The sequence below is a fragment of the Geotrypetes seraphini genome, chromosome 7 (assembly GCF_902459505.1).
Source record: "Geotrypetes seraphini chromosome 7, aGeoSer1.1, whole genome shotgun sequence".
NCBI lineage: Eukaryota > Metazoa > Chordata > Amphibia > Gymnophiona > Dermophiidae > Geotrypetes > Geotrypetes seraphini.
In genome coordinates, this window is record NC_047090.1 from 14,128,981 (window position 1) to 14,148,828 (window position 19,848).

Consider the following 19,848-nt stretch of genomic DNA (forward strand, 5'->3'; position numbering starts at 1 on the left):
TGTGTTGAGTTTAAAAATGGAAACAAATTACAAAAATCTAATAATAAGAAGTGTGTGTACATATAATGGGAGGCAATGCTTCATGAAACAGAATGTATATTTTCATGATTGGTGTGTGTTTTGAAAGTGAACGTCACCAAGAATTGTCCATAGCATGGTAAGTGTAATGTGTCTCTAGGACCTCATTTACTAACATACATTAATGTGATTTAATGCATGTTACTTAGGGTCCACAAAGAATAATGGAGTTTTACAATTTAACATATAACCCACATTAATGCATGTTAATATGTTACATTCACATTGTAAATAATAGAAAACTCTTTTAACCAAACTTAAGGGTCTCAACTTTCTGAATTTGTATCTATTCACAACTAGAAGCAACACAGAGGAGATTGAGAGGGGACACGATCGAAGTATTCAAGGTACTGAAGGGAATAGACTTAGTAAATAAGGGTAGGTTGTTCGCCCTCTCCAAGGTAGGGAGAATAAGAGGGCACCCTTTAAAATTGAAAGGGAATAGATTCCGTACGAACATAAGGAAGTTCTTCTTCACCCAGAGAGTGGTAGAAAACTGGATCACTCTGCCGGAGACTGTCATAGGGGAAAACACCCTCCAGGGTTTCAAGACAACGTTAAACAAGTTCCTGCTGAACCAGAATGTACACAGGTAGGGCTAGTCTCGTTTAGGGTGCTGGTCTTTGACCAGAAGGCCGCTGCGTGTGCGGACTGCTGGGCACGATGGACCCCGGGTCTGACCCAACAGCAGCAATTCTTATATTCTAATCTAATCTAATCCTTAGGTTTGTATACCGCATCATCTCCACATTCGTAGAGCTCGGCGCGGTTTACAGTAGAAGAAATAGGAAGGAACTACAACAGAGGGTTAGAGGTAGAAGTGTGAAGAAAATTTAGAGGACTTGGGATGCCAAGATATAAGAGTTTCCTTGATTCCTAAGTTGGAGGGAGACTTACATTTTTGAGAAAAGCCAGAGTTAGAAACTAAAGCTGTCCCTATGAAACAGGCACTCTCTGCTGAAACATGGAACATGTTGCAAATCATTGTCTCTTGTCCTGGTGTATCCCTTCAGCATCTGGTTGCAAAATTGATCATCTGAAGTGAATTTATTCCAACTGGACAAATATCCTCTTTTTAAATAGTTAATTTTTAAGAAATTAAAATACGATGTGATAGAGAAAGCTTATTATACTATAGTCTAAGGGTTCTTAAACCTGTCCTGGGGGACCCCCAGCCAGTCGGGTTTTCAAGATATCCCTAATGAATATGCATGAGGCAGATTTGCATATAATAGAGGTGACAAGCATGCAGATCTGCCTCATGCATATTCATTAAGGATATCTTGAAAACCCGAATGGATGTAGTCAATTCTTGGTGACATTTTTACTTTCAAAGAATGGACCAGTGAGATCTTTGGAATATATGAACTGTTCCATGAATTATTGCCTCCCACTACATGAAGGTCCTTCATACTCCATGGGCTCCTTTTATGAAGGTGCGCTAAGCGTTTTAGCACACGCACCGGATTAGCGCACGCTAGCTGAAAATCTACCGCCTACTCAAAAGGAGGCGGTAGCGGCTAGCGCATAGGGCAATTTAGCGCGCGCTATTCCGCGCGTTAAGGCCCTAACGCGCCTTCGTAAAAGGAGCCCCGTATGTATCTTTTAATTTTTGATTTTCCATGGGTCTACTTTTTCAATTATTAAACTATTTCAATTCTGCTCTTTACTATGTGGTTATCATGTCTCAGAGAAGAAAACAGATTGATGTGTATAATATGGAAATGAGTTCACAGGTTGTATCCGATTGTATGCAAACCTGGTCCATTGTTAGAAAGTCTAAAGTCTCGCACAGTGACATCAACTTAAACAGCACCTTTATTCATTTTTCAGACTGTCGCATTACTGTTCCAAGCACACATAGTTCAATCAGGCACAATGGGGATTTAAATCCAGCAGGCCCAACCACTAGGAAACCATCAGCTTCTTTCTGAGTTGTGTCCAGCTGGGCTAAGCTACCAGCAGAACAGTTGAGGTTCTGGTGGTTGGTGGTTATTACCGAGTCTGTTTTAATACTTCCAAGAATAATGCTGTTATTGCTAAGATGTTGAACAGATATTATTGCCATCTTTAAAATGCTTATGTTTGTCTAAAGTTCATGCTTTGTATGTTATTTTTGTGAGGATATAATGATAGGTGGAATATAAGCTTAGAATAAAACCAGCATTTTTTTCCTTCTTTGCTCCACCATGCTAACTGTTGCACGTCTCTGGACTGTCTCTGTCTTTGTTAGTAAATCCTGGCTATCACATGTAAAATCTAATTTTTAAAATATTTTCCTTTATATTTGTCCCTTATGATTTCCCTTAGGGCCTAAGGAGATGTTAGTTTGCTTGATATATTATCTAGGAGCTAACAAAATTCTTTTTAAATATAATGAATTGTTGTTGAGTGGTCATGTATTTGATAGCATGCACAGGTAAGCATTTTTGCACACATTCCAGATGCAGAATAAACTGGCAAATATGTGTAAAGGTGTAAATGTGTGTTTGTGTTTTTGCCTTTGAAATGGGTGTACCATTTGCGTATCTGCTGTACAAGTTAGGCAATGTATTCTCAAAATGCCCTCTCTGTATGCTTCTTATGACAAAATTTCTTTTGTCTTTAGAAGGTTGCCGTGTTCAAGAATTTTAGATTTGAGATGATTTTGTTCAACTCTTGCATGTTTACATAATCCAAGATTTTTGTAAGCATGAGTAGATTTTGATCCTTAGATGTTATGGCAGGGGACTTTAATGCAGTTATGGATCCAATATTGGACAAAAAACCTAGTAAAATTTTAAAATTATTAGGTTTGGATAATTTGGTAATTCTTCATTTTGATGATCGGGAATTTTCATTTTGCTCTCACGTACATAAATCATTTTTCAAGAACTGATTATATATTTGTATCAGATAATTTAGTTCAGAAGGTAATAAAGGCAACCATAGATCCAATTATTTTATCAGATCATGGAGGTGTCTGGATGGACAAGGAAATAATAGACCTGTATGGAGATTCAATAATACATGCTGGCAGACTCCAACTTTAAGAAGGAATTTTTTCAGATTAATGCTTAAATGAAATATCTATAGAAACATTATGGGATACCTTTAAGGCTATCTTGAGAGGAGATATAATTTCTTATTCTTCATATATTAGGAAACACGCTGCATACTACAAATCAGAAATCAATAGAACCAAAAAAGACTTCTACACCAAACAAATCAAGAAAGCCAAAAACTCCTCTGCTTTATACGCGATTGTCAAATCTCTTACTACAAGAAAAAAGGAAACAAATACATCCAGTCCCACTCCTACAGTGCAAGCCCTAGCCGCATTCTTCATCGATAAAGTCCAGAAAATTAGAGACACTTTTCCAATTAACGCTATTTCATGTTCCTCTGAAGATCACGCAAACTCCACCTCGGCAACTATTTTGTCCTATTCTAAATGTTCTCATTTCACCCTTCCCAGTTTGGAGGAAATACAAAGATATATTAGTACACTTAATATAAAAGGGACAAGCACAGAAGTTATTCCTCCTTTCCTATTAAAACGATTCTTTTCCATTTTCGGTCCATACATAAAAGATTTAGTCAATTCAAGTTTGTCATCCGGATCTTTACCTGAGACCTGGAAACAATCAATCATTTATCCGATTATTAAGGACAAAAATGTTAGCACACAAGATCTATCTAATTATCGCCCCATAGCAAACATACCATTCATGGCGAAACTCGCAGAAAAAATCGTCTTCCAACAACTTTCTGATTTCGTCGAGAAAACCAATATACTCCACCCCAATCAAACCGGCTTCCATCGTTGTCATTCTACAGAGCTTTCACTTACCACCAAAATATTATACTATCTTGATCACCATCAATCCATATTACTCATATCCTTAGATCTTTCTTCTGCATTTATTGACCACAGTTTACTCCTAACACGACTCCAGGAAATTGGTATATCTGACCAGGTCCTGGATTGGTTCATATCTTACTTTAAAGATAGATCATCATCCCATTCGTTAATTCTATCTCTGAAACTATTCCTAAAGCTTCAGAAGCCATAAACGTGATGGAGCACTGGATGACAACCTTTAGGCTCAAACTTAATTCAGAAAAGACAACTTTCTTCGTTGCTTCGCCACATCCGCTTGACACCAAATCACCACTATGTATCAATAATCTTAATTACCCTATCCAACCTACCATAAAGATACTAGGTGTAACTTTGGATCAGTGCCTAACCATGAGAGACCAGGTGGACTCCTTGATCAGAAAGGGATTTTTCACTCTCTGGAAACTCAGATCCATTAAAGCTTATTTCGATACAGCGGCATTCAGAACCCTAGTCCAATCCCTCGTACTGAGTCTACTTGACTACTGTAACATCGCCTATTTAGCAATTTCCCAAAAGAACATGCAGCGTTTACAGTTGATGCAAAATGCAGCAGTCAAACTGATCTTTGGGCTGAGGAAGTTTGACCACGTGACACCCTACTACCGGCAGCTGCATTGGCTGCCAATGGAGGCGCGCGTAAAGTTTAAATTTGCCTGCTTCTGCTTCAAAGCACTACACGGACTTGCCCCTAAATATATAACTGACCTTTTTATCTTCTCAGCCAACAGACACAAGAGAAGCTCACATTCCAACTTTGTTTCCCCCCCCAGTGAGAGGTTGTAAACTGAAAAAAACACCATGAACATCTTCTCTCGCACCAAACAGCATCTAGAACAATTGCTTTCACCCACTACTTATGAGGAATTTAGGAAACGTCTGAAAACACACCTGTTCCTAAAGTATCTAGACAACTGATCCTCTCTTCTCTCTCCCCTCTATAGCGATTAACTTGTTCTATTGATCACTCTCTCCTCAAAAATGGATTTCCTGTCCTATTAACCCTCTTTCTTCCTCCCCTCTTAAAGTCAATCAATTTGTACCTTTGCTTAATCTTTGTAAACCGCATAGAACTTCACGGTATTGCGGTATATAAGCTGTTATTATTATTATTATTATCCTCTAAAATTATCTTCAATGACACTTTGTCTGAATCTTTTTCTTCTAAATATGGTATCCCACAGGGTTCTATACTGTCCCCCCTTCTTTTCAATATCTTTCTATCGCTTCTCTTGACAGTTTCTCAATCTATTGGCTTTTCCACATTTGCTTACGCGGACGATGTCCAACTACTTCATCCCATCAATCTTAATAATAAGGAAGAAGTAGTCCTCATTAATTGTAAATTAGAAAAATTCAAATATTGGTTAGATCTAAATAAACTATCCCTCAATATCAATAAATCTAAACTTATGATCTCTCCGTTTAAAAAAGGAACAACACTCCAAGTCCCTTTGAAACTAGAATCGATACTCATTAAAACTGTTCCAACTTTGAAGTTATTGGGAGTTACTTTCAATAATAAATTTTCCTATCATTCTCACATAAGCACAGTCGTCCAGAAATGTTTATATCGACTAAGAATGATACGATCATGTCTCCCCCCTCTTGATCAACGCTCATTGGTTACCAGTTGAACACAGAATTAGCTACAAAATTTTACTTTTAACACTCACAACTAAACTGAATAATCAACCTGATTTCATTAACAGACTTCTAATCCTGTATAGCACACCAAAATCTCTCCGTTCAACTTCCCAAAATCTCTTAGTTATATCTTCCTTAAAATCAATTAATACGTTGCGCTCCAATAACTTTGCTGTTACTGCCCCCACTCTGTGGAACTCATTACCGATCCATTTGCGCTACGAATCTGATATAAAACTAAATTAAAAACATTTATTTTCCAAGATGCTTTTGGATAACAATTGCCCTTTTAAGGGCTAAATTTAAATTTAAAATTAAAATTTCTGTTACTTTTTACCCAACCTATTGTTTTATCCTTTTATGTCTCGCCTTTTCTATAATAATTGTAGTTCATCCCTACTATCCCATTGTTATGTAGTCTGTATGTCTCTGACTTTTATCTGTTATCCCTATTTTTATAAGTTTTCTATGTAATTTATTATCTGTTTTTATGTAATTTTATATTGTTAACCGCTTAGAAACTAGAAAAATATTTTAATAACTTGAAACTTGTCTTAGAACAAAGTATTAAAAAATTTAGAGAGACAATTGAAGTCAAATTGGGATTCAAATACTTTTCAGGCCCTTTTAAAAACAAAATTTAGGTACAATGAAATTTCTTCTCAGTTAGCTAGAAAACATTTTGTCACATAAAGCTCTATATTATGGAAATTCAAATAAGGCGGGAAGATTACAGGCTAATTATTTAAAAGCAAAAAAGAAGAAAATAAATATTACAGCAATTATAGATGAAAGAAAGGAAATTCAATATCAAACTAATAATATACTAAAACAGTTTTTGAAATTTTATACAAGCTTGTATTCTTCTGAGCATCATTTAACTAAAGAGGAAGAAGGGTTAGAATTTTTGAAGTTGATTGAGAGGCCTAAAATTCCCGAGCATGAAAAAAAGAAATTAGAAGCACCCATTTCACAAAAAGAAATACAATCTGCATTGAAGTCCCTTAGAGTTGGATCCGCTCCAGGTGGCGATGGATATACGGTAGAATTGTATACATCATTTCAAAACATATTGTTACCCCCATCTACTAAACTTATATCAAGATCAACTGAAAAAAGGTTGTATAACAGGTGGAGTGAGACTGCTGCTTCACAGAGAAACTTTGAGGATTCTTTGGAGCCAATCTGCTGTGTGCCACCCTTCTCAGACTTGGGGGGGTGGGGTCCATTCCCCTGGGAGCTCGCTTTCCCTCTGACCCTATCAGAGGTTTGAAAATCCTTTTCCTGTATTCACCTGCAATGTACAGAGCTGGCTAGCAGGCACTTCACAGACTGTAAGTACACCTCCATTATTTCCTACTAGCTTTATAGCCCGTTACATTAACGGGTGCTAGAATATATGAGTGTGTCTGTTTTATTTCTTTCTCTCTCTGTTTCTTTAGCCGCTTTCTGTATTTCTGTCTTTCTTTTGGCTGTCCACCACCACCCCTTGCGTGTTCCCCCTGTCCATTCTCCCTTCTTTTTACCTCCCCTGTGTCCACCACTACCACCCCTTCACTGCTCCCTTTATCCAGCAGCCGCCCTTCTCCCTTTGTTTTACCTTCCCCCTGTCCATCAGCACCTCTTCCTGCTTCCCCTGTCCAGCAGTAGGCCACCCTTCATTCCCCCCCCCCCGTCCATCAGCACCTCTTCCTGCTCCCCCTGTCTAGCAGTAGGCCTCCCTTCCTTCCCCCCCCTCCTTCAGCACCTCTTCCTGCTCCCTCTGTCCAGCAGTAGGTCTCCCTTCATTCCCCCCCCTGTCCATCAGCACCTCTTCCTGCTCCCCCTGTCCATGGGAGTTAGTACAGACCCGGTCTCTGCCGTTCTCCCTGGAGTTTGTTCTTTACTTGGATAGAGAGTCCTTGCCGTCCCTCCCCCTTCACTTCCCGCGGGCCCGACTACGAACCTGGTGATTCCAGCAGTGTGTGCAGCAGTCTTCACATGCTGCTTCGGGTCCTTCTACTGCCCTGATTTACTCTGGCACGTCCCTGATGGCCAATCCAGTGCCGCTGTCCATGGAGAGATTTCATTAAAACTTGGAACATGAAATAATTTTAAAAATAATAGGGACCAGGAGATCCACCATTTTTTCGGTCATAGCACCCCAACTCTGGAACAATTTACCACTATTTTTATGTAATGAATCTTCTTTAGAAAAATTTAAGCATTTCCTTAAAAGCTTTTTTGTACAAGGACGCTTTCAATGCATAGAAAACTTTACCTACAAGTACTAAATCACAGTTTTTAACGAGTGTTATGTGTAGGTCGCCAAAATACTCTTTATTTTACTTTATATCTTGGATTTGAGATCATGTGTTTTTTCCTTAAATGTTTCTTTTTCTTTTCTTAAAAATTGTAGTTCACCCCCTTTGCCTTTTGTACCAGTTTGTAATAGAATGCCAAAATTTGTCTATATTATCTTGTTTTGTCCTTCCCAATTTGTTAATTGTTATTTTAAAAACAATTGTTATACGCATTGAAATATATGATATTGCGTAGATAACAAATCCCAATAAACTTGAAACTTGAGGGAGCCAAGTCAGGAATGTAGGGTAGATGGTTCAGTTTCTGAAACCTACATTCTCAGATGGCAGCCTGTGATTGTTGTGGCATGTGCACTGGCGCATTGTCGTGAAGAAGCAGCGTGCCAGCTGAGTTTTCTTCATTTTTTTCTCCTTGATTGACTCCTGCAAAGGGATCATTGTGTTTATTAGCTCTCCCCGGTTATGGTTGTCTTGTGTGGCATGAACTCCCGAAGCAAAAGCCCTTCATCATCCCAGAAGATAGTTGCCATGATTTTGCCTGCAGATTTTTTTGACTGGAACTTTTTTAGGATGGAGGCAACTTGTGTTTCCACTGCATTGACTCCATTTTGGACTTAGGATCTCTGTGATAGACCCAAGTCTCGTCTCCAGTCACAAAATGATGAGAAAAATCTTCACGAAGCATCTCCCAAGTTTTTATGACAGTACTGGAGCCTCGTGGCCTTCTGACATGGTGTCAACATTCTTGGAACCCATTTTGCCCTAACCTTGGACATGCCCAACTTTTCATGAGTTATTTTCCAAACTGTACCTGCCGAGATGCTCATTTCTTCAGTTATTCAGGAAACCTTAATTTAACAAAATTAAATCCTTGACTTTCTTGCTCATTTCTATGGAAGTTGCTTCCATAGGCTGTCCAGTATGAGGGTCATCTTCAGTGGACTTTCTACCCCACTTAAACTGCTTGCTCCAAAATTTTGCTTTGTAGGATGATGGGGCAAGTTCACCATAAACTTCAGTCATGAGTTCATGGATGTCCTTTGGCTTTTTTCCTTCTTTTGTGAGAAATTTATCACTGAAATTTTTCTGCTCCAAATCTAGCAGTTTCTTACTTGACTTGTATGAGCACTTTCCTAACATCCTGTCTCTTGGAATATTAGACTCGCACTGAGCCACAACAGTGCATGAGTAACCTTGAGACATGTCACAACTTGTACAGACTTGTTTCAACACGCTTGCTACTTTCTTTCATACTCGGGTAGACTATTGAATGCACCTTTTTAAGGCAGTTTTTGGAAACTGAGCTAAGTTGCATTGCTGCCAAAATATGTGTGAAAAGGGGCAGGATTTGGGCTATTCTGGGTACGGTGCCACTTAGATGTCATTTACCCCCTCTTCTACGAAACTGTGCTAGCAATTTCTAGCGTGGGGAGCCGCGCTTAATGGCCTGCGCTACTCCTGATGCTCATAGGAACTGATTGAGCTTCGGGAGCAGCATGGGCCATTCAGCGCGGCTCTCTGTGCTAAAAACCGCTAGCGCGGTTTCGTAGAAGAGGGGGTTAGTGTTTTAAGGTCCAGACAAACAGTCTGTATCTTACAGAGTGCCTTCAGGGTAATTATTTGTTGATTCATACAGTGTCAGCAATAGGGTTTTAAGTGGAATAGGGTTTTTAGTCTTGAGGATATGGTGGCTTGGAATAAACTCCCTGTGAGACTGCGGTAAGCAGTCAGTTTGTGGGCTTATAGGAAAAAGTAAAAAATGTATCTTTAATCCATAAGGGAAAATGGAGACGTGGGTGCCATAACTTGGGAACTCGTATGCTTTTATGTAGGATTTTGTATTGTTTATTTTAGTGCCTTGTGCCTTCTTTTCTTCAGATTTGGGTTTTGTCTTTTATTTTCATGTATGTCACCTTGAATGATTAAGAATTTTATAAATAAATATAACTTGTAAATGTCTAAGCTCGATGTTTCAAATTATATATTCATTCTGTGGTTGAGTATTGACTGTCTAATATTTAAGCTAATTAATACATTTTCTACTAAACCATGCTAGCGGTTTTAGCGCAGGGAGCTGCGCTGCTCCCGATGCTCATAGAGTTCTTATGAGCGTCGGGAGCAGCGCGGGTCATTCAGCGTGGCTCCCGGCACTAAAACCGCTAGCGCGGTTTAGTAGAAGAGGGGGTTTATGTGTGTTTGAATTTAATGAATGAGTAATTAGCTTTGAGAATCTAAGATGTATTTCTTTTGTTAAACAGTAATTTCCAAACTGTGTGACCCATTCACAGCTTGAATGATAAGCATCATCTTAATGTTTTGGCACTTTGGATACGTATGAGAAATACCAGCAAGGATTTTCTCCTATGGAAAATTCTAAGGCAGAGTCTGGTGCTCCAGTGGACATGCCTTACAATTGCATCTGTCAATCAAGATAATCTGATACTCTGGTTTATGTTTGGTGCATAAAGACCATCGCAATTTTGGTGGTGGGAGTGAAGCCAGTGGCGTAGTAAGGGGGGTGCAGTCCTCCCCGGGCGTGGTCTTCCTAAGGGTGCAGTAGCACCCCCTCCTCCTCTCCCCTCACCTGCCTGATTGCTCGCTCCCTGCTTCTCTCCTTGCCTTCCACCGTACCTTTTTGGAGCTCTCTCTGATGTCACTTCCGAGACCCGTGCGTAGGAAGTGACGTCAAAGGTGAGCCGACACTGATGTGGTCAGCATGCTGCTCATGCCGAAGAAGTTTAAAAGGTGCGAGGAAAGGGAAGGGGGTGTGCATGTGGCAGCAGGGGGGCGGGGGTGGGGGAGGGGGGTTATGGAATAATTTGCTTGAACGATTGAGAATCAATAGAAATATACAGAGTTTAAAAAAAATGTCCTTGTTTAGGAAGGCATTTTAAGAAATTAGGTAGTAATGCCTGGAGAAAGCGTACAAGTTATATTTTAAAGATTTGCATTGCTTTTATATGTTTTATATTGTTGGTTTGTTTGTATGTCATAATTTTGTATGTATTTTATAATTCACTTAGTTTTAAGCGAATTGTAAGGCGAAAATTCTGTACAGGATGCGCTGCAATTAGGCTGACCAGTCAGGGGGCACATTTCTTTAAAAAAGAACAACAAACTGAAGGCGCCATTCTAAGGCACTGGCTCATGCCTACGAAGACATATAGGGACGCCTATGGATGCCTAAGCCTGGCAGGGGTATAGTTTGTGCCAGAAGCGACTTTAGGCATCCGTAGGCATTCCTGTGCACCTCCAAATTTGCGAGACCAGCACTTTAAATGTAGGCCTTTAAAATGCTGGTCCACATTTAAGACGTTTGTGTTTACATAAAAACCCCCAAAAGTAGCCATGATTCTACAAATGGCACAGGTGTGTGATTGACATTCGATTGGCAACTGTTTCTTAGGCAGCCGTCAATACTGGCACCGTTTTATAGAATCCGGGCATAAATGATTAAGATATCTACTTTGAACTGAAATTCCAGGTTGTCTTTTTAAATTGACCTCTTGTGTTGATGTAATCATTTTTAGTAGTTGAACGCTTTTCTGAAAAGCATTATTATACAACTGGATACTGTGCAGTAAAGCTCTTCACAACTTTAAATAGTTTGTTTTGTAAGAGCTGAACAGTTCCCATGTCTGATCAGTTAGAGGGTCTTCTTCCTGGTTCTTTCTGTAAATTGCCTACCCATGAAGAAAGAAACAGGAAGGAGCTGCCTGATACTGCAAGCTGAGGCTAACCATGACTTTCATAATATTGCCATTGATGTGTGGTTTTCTTTTTATACTTACGGTATATTTGAAGGGTAATTTTATTTTTGTAAGTCCATGGAGTTGGTTTTCAGCTCTGGTTGTTGAGGACCACAAATTATCCACAAAAAATATTCATATGAGAGCTCTTAGACTCTTAATTTGCAGACTTTGAAACACAGAAACAGTCAAACAGAGAAAAATAAAGGTAGATAAAGACCACATGGTCTATCTAGTCTACCCATCTTTCCATCTGCTATTCCTTCCTCTCTCTTAGAGATCCAATGTACTTGTGCCAAGCTTTCTTAGAAACATAGAAACTTGATGGCAGATAAAGGCCAATTGGCCCATCCAGTCTATTATTCGCAGCATCTACTATCTCCTCTCTCTAAGTGTTCCCACATACCTGTCCCATGCTTTTTTGAATTCAGAATACAGTCTTTGTCTCCACCATCTCTACCAAGAGACCATTCCATGCATCTACTAACCTTTCTGTAAAAAAAAAAAAAAGTATTTCCTTAGTTTACTCCTAAGCCTATCACTTCTTCATCCCATGCCCTCTCACTAGAGTTTCCTTTCATTTGAAAGAGACTGGCCTCGTGCATATTTATACCACTTAGATATTCATATACATTCTTTGTCCCTACTACTTTCACTGTGAGGCTGTTCCATATCTTCACCATCCTTTCTGTGAAGAATTATTTTCTTAGGTTACTCTTGAATATGTCCTCTTTTACTTTCATCCTATGTCCCCTCATTCCAGAAATTCCTTTCAAATGATAGAAATGTTTAATGTCATAACATCCTTCCCTCTTTTCCAGATCAGTGGGGATAATTTATGTCCATCGACCAACAGGTGGAGATAGAACACATGAATTGCTGAGAGGACAGTTGGTGAACTGGTTCCAGTTGAGCTCCTTGGGGTAGGCCTTTGGAGTCTCTGCCTCCTGACCCATTCCCTACTGCCCTTGAGTCCTCTCCTTCTCAGGACTCTGCAGCCTCTTTAAAAAAAAAAAAAAGGAAGTGTGTCCTTAACTTAACTTAAGACTGGTTCTTTAAAAAAAAAAAAAAAAAAGATAAAAATGGTTTGAAAGGGTCAGCGGAGTTGGCAGGCAGAGGCAACTTATTGGATGGAAGACTATGTGGCTGCCCAGCAAACAGCTGCCAGTGCCATGAGGATCATCTCCACCCAGGACGTTGTAAGATATCTAGATGAATGGGCCCTCAAGAGACCCAGAGGTTGCTTCCCCAACAGCAATTCTTTTGTCTAGCATTACCAGGTTGATGTGGCAACACTTGGATGCCAGATTTTGTGCATTGTTGTTGCAGGCCACAGCCCCAGTTTCCTTCCTTTTTAATGAGGTCTGCTTTTGAACATCCCACTGGTCTGAAATATTTATTTATTCATTCAGTTTTCTATACATAGTGGGAAGGATGCTATAGAAGGAGAAATTAGGTCTTACCTTTGTATACTTTGTATACAATTACCATACAAAAATACAGAAACATGACGGCAGATAAAGGCCAAATGGCCCATCTAGTCTGCCCATCTAGTCTGCCCATGACATTAAACATACCAACTGTTATCTCTTTCTCTCTCCGAGAGATCCCATGTGCCTATCCCAGGCCCTTTTGAATTCAGACACAGTCTCTGTCTCCACTACCTCTTCTGGGAGACTGTTCCATGCATCTACCACCCTTTCCGTAAAAAAAGTATTTCCTCGGATTACTCCGGAACCTATCACCTCTTAACTTCATCCTATGCCCTCTCATTACAGAGTTTCATTTCAAATGAAAGAGACTCGACTCATGCGCATTTACATTATGTAGGTATTTAAACATCTCTATCATATCTCCCCTCTCCCGCATTTCCTCTAAAGTATACAATTTGATATTTTTAAGTCTAACATAGTAACCTGATAATTTTCTTTCCATAAGTCATTCACACTATTCCAGAGGTCTTCCCATTTTTTGGTTCTGTGTTTTTAGCTGCAGTTCGGTCGCACTTCGGATTCCTCATTCTCTTAACACCGTCACTCTCCCTGCCCTTGCTACTAAACAAACTATAAACTATGTTTGAAGGAACATATATATTTTTCAGAGTATAGGCAGGTTGGGAAGGTTCAAGGGGTGGCTGGACTCTTGTTTGTTTCTTTCCCTCTGCTTGTATATGTTAATACTGAGATGCTGAGGGGCTGGCTAGTTCCTATATCTCTCAACTCTGGTTGATGGACATAACTATCCCCACCGGTCTGGAATAGTGTGAAAGACTAATGGAAAGAAAATGATCTGGTAAGACCTAATTTCTCCATACCTCTGTGACATAAATGCACAGGAGGTGAGTCTCTTTCATATCTTCCCTCTCCCACCTTCTCTCCTTTCTTTTAAAGTTATACATATTGAGATCTTTAAGACTGTCCTCATGCGTTTTATGATGACCACTGCAAAGATTACTGCAAAGATTAAATCTGCCTGTACACCGATAGGGAAAGTTTTTGTTGCCATTTAGATATGTTTTAGAGTTATGAAGATTCAAGATACAGTATTTGTAGATAGTTGAGTGCGCGTGTGTGTGTTTATAATATATATTAAGGCTGCATGTTAATCACGATTAATGCATTATTTATTAGTACTAGTAAAATTAATTGAGCTGCGGTGTTGCCCCCTCCCCCCTTAGCTTCTCCCCCTATTTCCCTCTCTTCTTTCCCCAGGCTACCTCAGATCAGTTCTTTTTCAGTCCTGGCAGCCGTAGCAATGGTCTCTTGCCACCTGCAGCCTGCTCCTAAGTTTTCTCTCTGATCTAACTGTCCCTTTTCAACACAGCTTCCTCAAGAGTCTTTGACCAGAGGGTTGCCACGTGAGCGGACTGCTGAGCACGATGGACCACTGGTCTGACCCAGCAGCAGCACGATGGACCACTGGTCTGACCCAGCAGCAGCAATTCTTATGTTCTTCGGAGCAGGCATCGATCCTCAACATCACAGTGACGCTCCCCATCAAAACATTGTCACTCTTCATCGAAGCATCGATGGCCGCCTTCGACTCATCAACACTCTTCATCAACTAGATGCTCTTTGTTTTGAGGCACCATCGATCTACATCACATGAATCCCATGTTTCCAGTGATAAGAGAACTTCCCATCGGTCCTCTTCATCGGATCGGTATCAAAGACATCAAGGAGCATCGTCTCATTGTTCTCCTCTACATTCTTCTTCTTATAGAGAGTCACCTGGGGTTCCTGTAGTTGATTCTGATCTCTCACCTCACCATACTGACTCTGAGTGTGAGCCCACTTTGTCTGCCCCTGAGTCATATGGCATACCTTCAGATCCATCTCCTCCTCCAAAAAGATCATCTCCTCCTGAAGGACTTTCCTTTACTAAATACATTAGACAGTTGGGCAAGACCTTCCCTTTCAAATTAGAGGCTGCCACTGAGCCCAGGGCAGAGCTCCTTGATGCCTTAGATTATGATGAACCTCCTAAAGAACTTCTCAAGTTATCTCTGTATAATCTTCTTGAGGAGGCCCTCTTTCGAAACTGGGAGACTACTGCAACCCCCCCCCCCCCCAAAAAAAAAAAAAAATGTATTCACTCTACAGAATAATTTCTTGCCCTGGATTTGACAAACTGCAACTACAATACCAATCGCTGCTTGTGGAATTGACCCTTAAAAAAATCCTCCTGTATCAGGGTTTATGCTTCTGCACCACTGGGACATGAGGTCATACTATGGACTAGTGCTGCCCGATTCACAATTCGAATCGGTTCACCGATTCACTTCGGGTAAATCGATTCGAATCAGTTCAAAACAAAACAAAAAAATCGGCTTCCCGATTCACCTGACCCTTGGCCCTAAAACAGGAGCGGCAGCGCTGCTCTTGCTGGCCAGCCGCTGCCGCACCTTCTTTAGAGAGTGAGGGGGGAGGGTCAGTCGTGAAGTGCTGCTGTCGGCTTCCCCCCCTGGTGTCTGGCTTCCACCCCCCTGGCCTCCCGTTTCCCCCCTGGCCTTCCTGCACTGTTTACCTTTGAGGAACAGCCTGCAAACAAGAGCTCCAAAGCAGTACAAAGATCGCTAGCATCGCAATCTTGTTTGCAGGCTGTTCCTCGAATGTAAACAGTACGGGGAAGCCAGGGGGGAAGCCGGACCCCAGTGGGAGGCCAGGGGGAACATGCAAGCCTTCTGGGGGGGAGTGAGCAGTCCTTCAGGGTGGGGGGTGGGACAAGCCTTCAGGGGAGACAGGTAGGCAGGCCTTCAGGGATGAGATGCAGGCTTTTAAGGGGGGACAGGCCTTCAAGGGGGGGGGAAAGGCAGGCCTTCAGGGGTGGGATGCAGGCCTTTAAGGAGGGCAAGCCTTTAAGGGGGGCAAGCCTTCAAGGGGGAAACAGGCCTTTAGGGGTGGGGTGCAGGCCTTTGGGGGGGACAGATCTTCAGGGGAGGGGGCCCTGGTGTAGAAGTACACAGAGGGAGGGAAGGGGGGATTCAAAGAGATATGCATATGCCGGACTTTGGGGAGGAAGAAATGGGTCTGAAAAAAGAGGAGAGGGAGAGAGATGATGGACAATGGGATTTAGGGAGGGAAGGAAGAGAAAGGGAGAGAAGTTGGACACAAGGGATGGTGTGGAGGGGGGTTAGAGATACTGGATAAAGAGGGTAGTTGGGAAAAGAAAGGGAGAGATGTTGGACCCTGGGGTGGTGATATGCTGGATGAAAGGGTAGTTGATAAAAGGTGGATCTGTGGAGGGAGACGAAAAAAAGGAAATGTAATGTAATTTATTTCTTATATACCGCTACATCCGTTAGGTTCTAAGCGGTTACAGAAAATATACATTAAAATTATTAGTAAGGAAGGTACTTAGAAAATTCCCTCACTGTCCCGAAGGCTCACAATCTAACTAAAGTACCTAAAGAGAATAGAGAAGTGAGAAGTACAGATAGAGGAAAGAATAAGAAATAAACATTCTAACAAGATTCCAGGGAAGGGAAATGGAAGGGGAGGACAGAGATGGAAGATCGATGGTTAGCATGGAGAAAGAAGGAGACCCTGGCAAGCAAGTTATCAGAAGACAACCAGAGCCTGGGACTAATAAGATTTGAATATTGACCAGAAAACAAAAGGTAGAAAAAATAATTTTATTTTCTGTTTTGTGATTACAGTATGTCAGATTTGAAACGTGTATCCTGCTAGAGCTGGTGTTAGACCGCAAACGCGAGCTAGGATTTAACAGAGAGAGGAAAAGTATTTTTTGTTTGTTTATTTTGTTTACACCACAGCGCCAGTGTGGTTAGGAGAAGGCAAAGGGGGTGAGGAGGCTATAAAATAAACCCACGAGGATGTTTGTAAAAAACAAAACACCCAATTGGGCAGGAAAAGCGAATCGAAAAAACAATTCAATAGGCTGAATCGAATCAAAATTTTTTTTCCTGAATCGGGCAGCACTACTATGGACAAATTTGGTTGCCCTGTCTACCAAAACTCTATGTTGGCTAATAGAGTGCTTAATTACAACTTCTACATGTCATTTTATTTTATTTTAAATCTCTAGCAAAAAAGTTGGCTGACTTCAAGCAGTATATTCTTCCAGAACATCTTGAGGATTTTCAACAGACCACACACAGTCTTCTACAAACCAGGAAATATATGGCACGGCCAGCATGTGATACTTTTGAAATGTCTTCCAAAGCATTGGCCATGTCTGTTTCTATGAGGCGTCTTGCTTGGCTATGAGTCTCTGACATGGATATTAATCTTCAGGACCGTTTAGCCAAAATTCCATGCCTGGGGGGAAGAACTCTTTGGTGATAGAATAGAGACTACTACTCAAAAGCTGACTTGGCATGAGCAAAATTGAAACTCTTTGAAAAGATCAAAGTCTAAGAGTCAACAATCTAAGTCTGCTCCAAAACCAGCTTCTTATTCTTATAAGAGACAATACTCTGCAATATCCTCTTCTTCCAAACCACCACCACCACCACCACCACAGAAGAGACAAGAGCAGCAGTGACATCAAAAGACCCAGCTCCTTCAAAAGACTTCAGCTCCTCAAAAGCCAGCTCAGTCTTTTTGACTTGCTTCTAGAGAGCATGGCCATCATATCTCCCTCTCAGCCTTTCCCCCAACCTATTGGAGGTCAACTACAATTATATCATCAATGTTGGGCTCTCATCATGATGGACTCTTGGGTCCTCAAGGTCATCACGGAGGGTTTCTCACTCCATTTCGTAACAATACCTCCAAATCATCCTCCAAGAGAGTCCTCTTTCACATCACAACAGATGTCCCTTTTTCAGGAAATTGAAGCTTTGCTTCAGCTAAATGCACTGAAGTAGTTCCTCCTTCCCAGAAAAATCAGGGGTTCTACTCCAGGTATTTTCAAATTCCATAGAAAACGGGAGGTCTTCAACAAATTCTCGATCTCCAAGACTTAAACACATATCTAGTCAAAGAAAAGTTTTGTATGTTATCTTTGGGGACTCTATACCCTCTTCTCGCCTACACACATCTCCATACACCTTGCTCACAGGAAGTTTCTGTGCTTTCACCAACACTTCCAGTACAAAGTAGAGAGTTGTGCGGGGACAGCAATCCCACCCTCCCCACTGGAATCCCCTCCGTCCCAGCGAGGAATCCCCTCCGTCCCCCATAAATGTTACCTGTCCCCATAAAAAGCAGCAGTTACTTCAGAAAGTTTTTATTTTTTTTTTAAAGTCTTAGTTTATTTAAACCAACAATAAAATACACACGAAGTCTGGGCTATGGCAGCATCAGTAGCTTTCTTACGTTCCACTCCCATTGATGAAATTTGCAAAGCAGCTATTTGGTCCTCAATTCACACATTCACATCTCATTATCTCTGTTCACCAGGAGGATTGACGGAATAATTGACAGCGCCGGGAGCCATCCGTCTGCAGTGCCGCAGGAGGTATTTAACCTCACGGAGATGCCAAGGAACTCGGTCCTGATGCAGCAATGTTACGAAAAGGCCACGCTTTTTCTCGAGGGGCTACAAGGGCTGAGAGATCGGTTCGGCTTTCAGAGCGTGACTGGCCTGATGCTCAGAGCCCAGAATCTCATGCAGAAGTTAATGCAAAACCTGGTCTTCACATTCCAACATCTGTCCAACCTGCACCTAAAACAGATAAACAGCACACTTGATGTCATCTGGACTTTGGAAAAGGTCAGAGGTCGTATATTTAAGAAGTTTGACTATGACAGTAGCGCCATCCGGAAGCAATTCGTCCAGGATGCTCTTGTCCAGATCTTCCTTCCGTTCCTGCTTCAGCGCCTAGAATCTAGCTGTAAACTGGAGCTGCCCAAGTACGAGAGCTACGTGTTTGCTGACTATAGCTCAATCGTCAGCGTGGAAAGTGTTTACGAAGAGATAGTCCTTGGGTTGTTGCAGAAGGTCGTCGATAAAGGACTGAGAGAAGCCTCAAACCAAAAAAGCACAATCTCTATAGCGACAGCTTTGCGTCAGTTTTCAGCAGTACGGAGGACTGTCGGCCGTCAGCTGAGAGGCATCTCGGCAGCTCCGAGCGGTGCCGGGATGTCAGAGAGAGAAACCAGGAGGGACATGGTGTCCGAGAATCCTCTGGAAGTGAGGGGAACCCAGGCGCTTCTGGAGATGCCCAAAGTAGGGAAAGTGCAAATACCCTTAAATGTAACCGAGTCTTAGCCGGCCTCTGGGATCTGTAAACTGGTTTCCAGACTGATGTCTGCCGTGCTGATGGAGAAGGAATGGCTTTGCCCGGCAGTAGGGAGGTCAGTCAGCCGTGGCAGTAACTATGTCTAATGGAGAACTGAGCTGTCACACTGCCCACGGCCTTCGGAAATCAGCCTGGCCAACTTGTGAGAACTTGCATGTCGTCAGAGAAGCAGAGGAAATGGAGGTAACTGAAAGACAGTTATTACTCAATGGGCTTTCTCTAGCCATGGAGATGGCAGTATTTCAGATGGACAGAGACCTGATGGAAATGGACAGAACAGAACAGAGAAAGGAGGCTGTAGCTGGGGAGTAAAACCTTCGAGATTCACTTTTGATGAAGACCTTAACTGGGGTTTCAAAGATGTATCCTGATGAGCCCACGAGGAATATGCACGAGAGAAACTGCATCGATCGGAAGCACGTATATTAATTTTGGATATCCTAAAAAGCATGACTCAGGTTGGGGGGTGGGGTGGTCTCT

General features: G+C 41.5%; 1 protein-coding gene across 13 annotated transcripts in view; it reads left to right on the forward strand.

The window, feature by feature from the left end:
• Positions 1-19,848, forward strand: part of CNOT2 (CCR4-NOT transcription complex subunit 2) — a 170,296-nt gene that overhangs the window by 41,461 nt on the left and 108,987 nt on the right. The window lies entirely within an intron of this gene.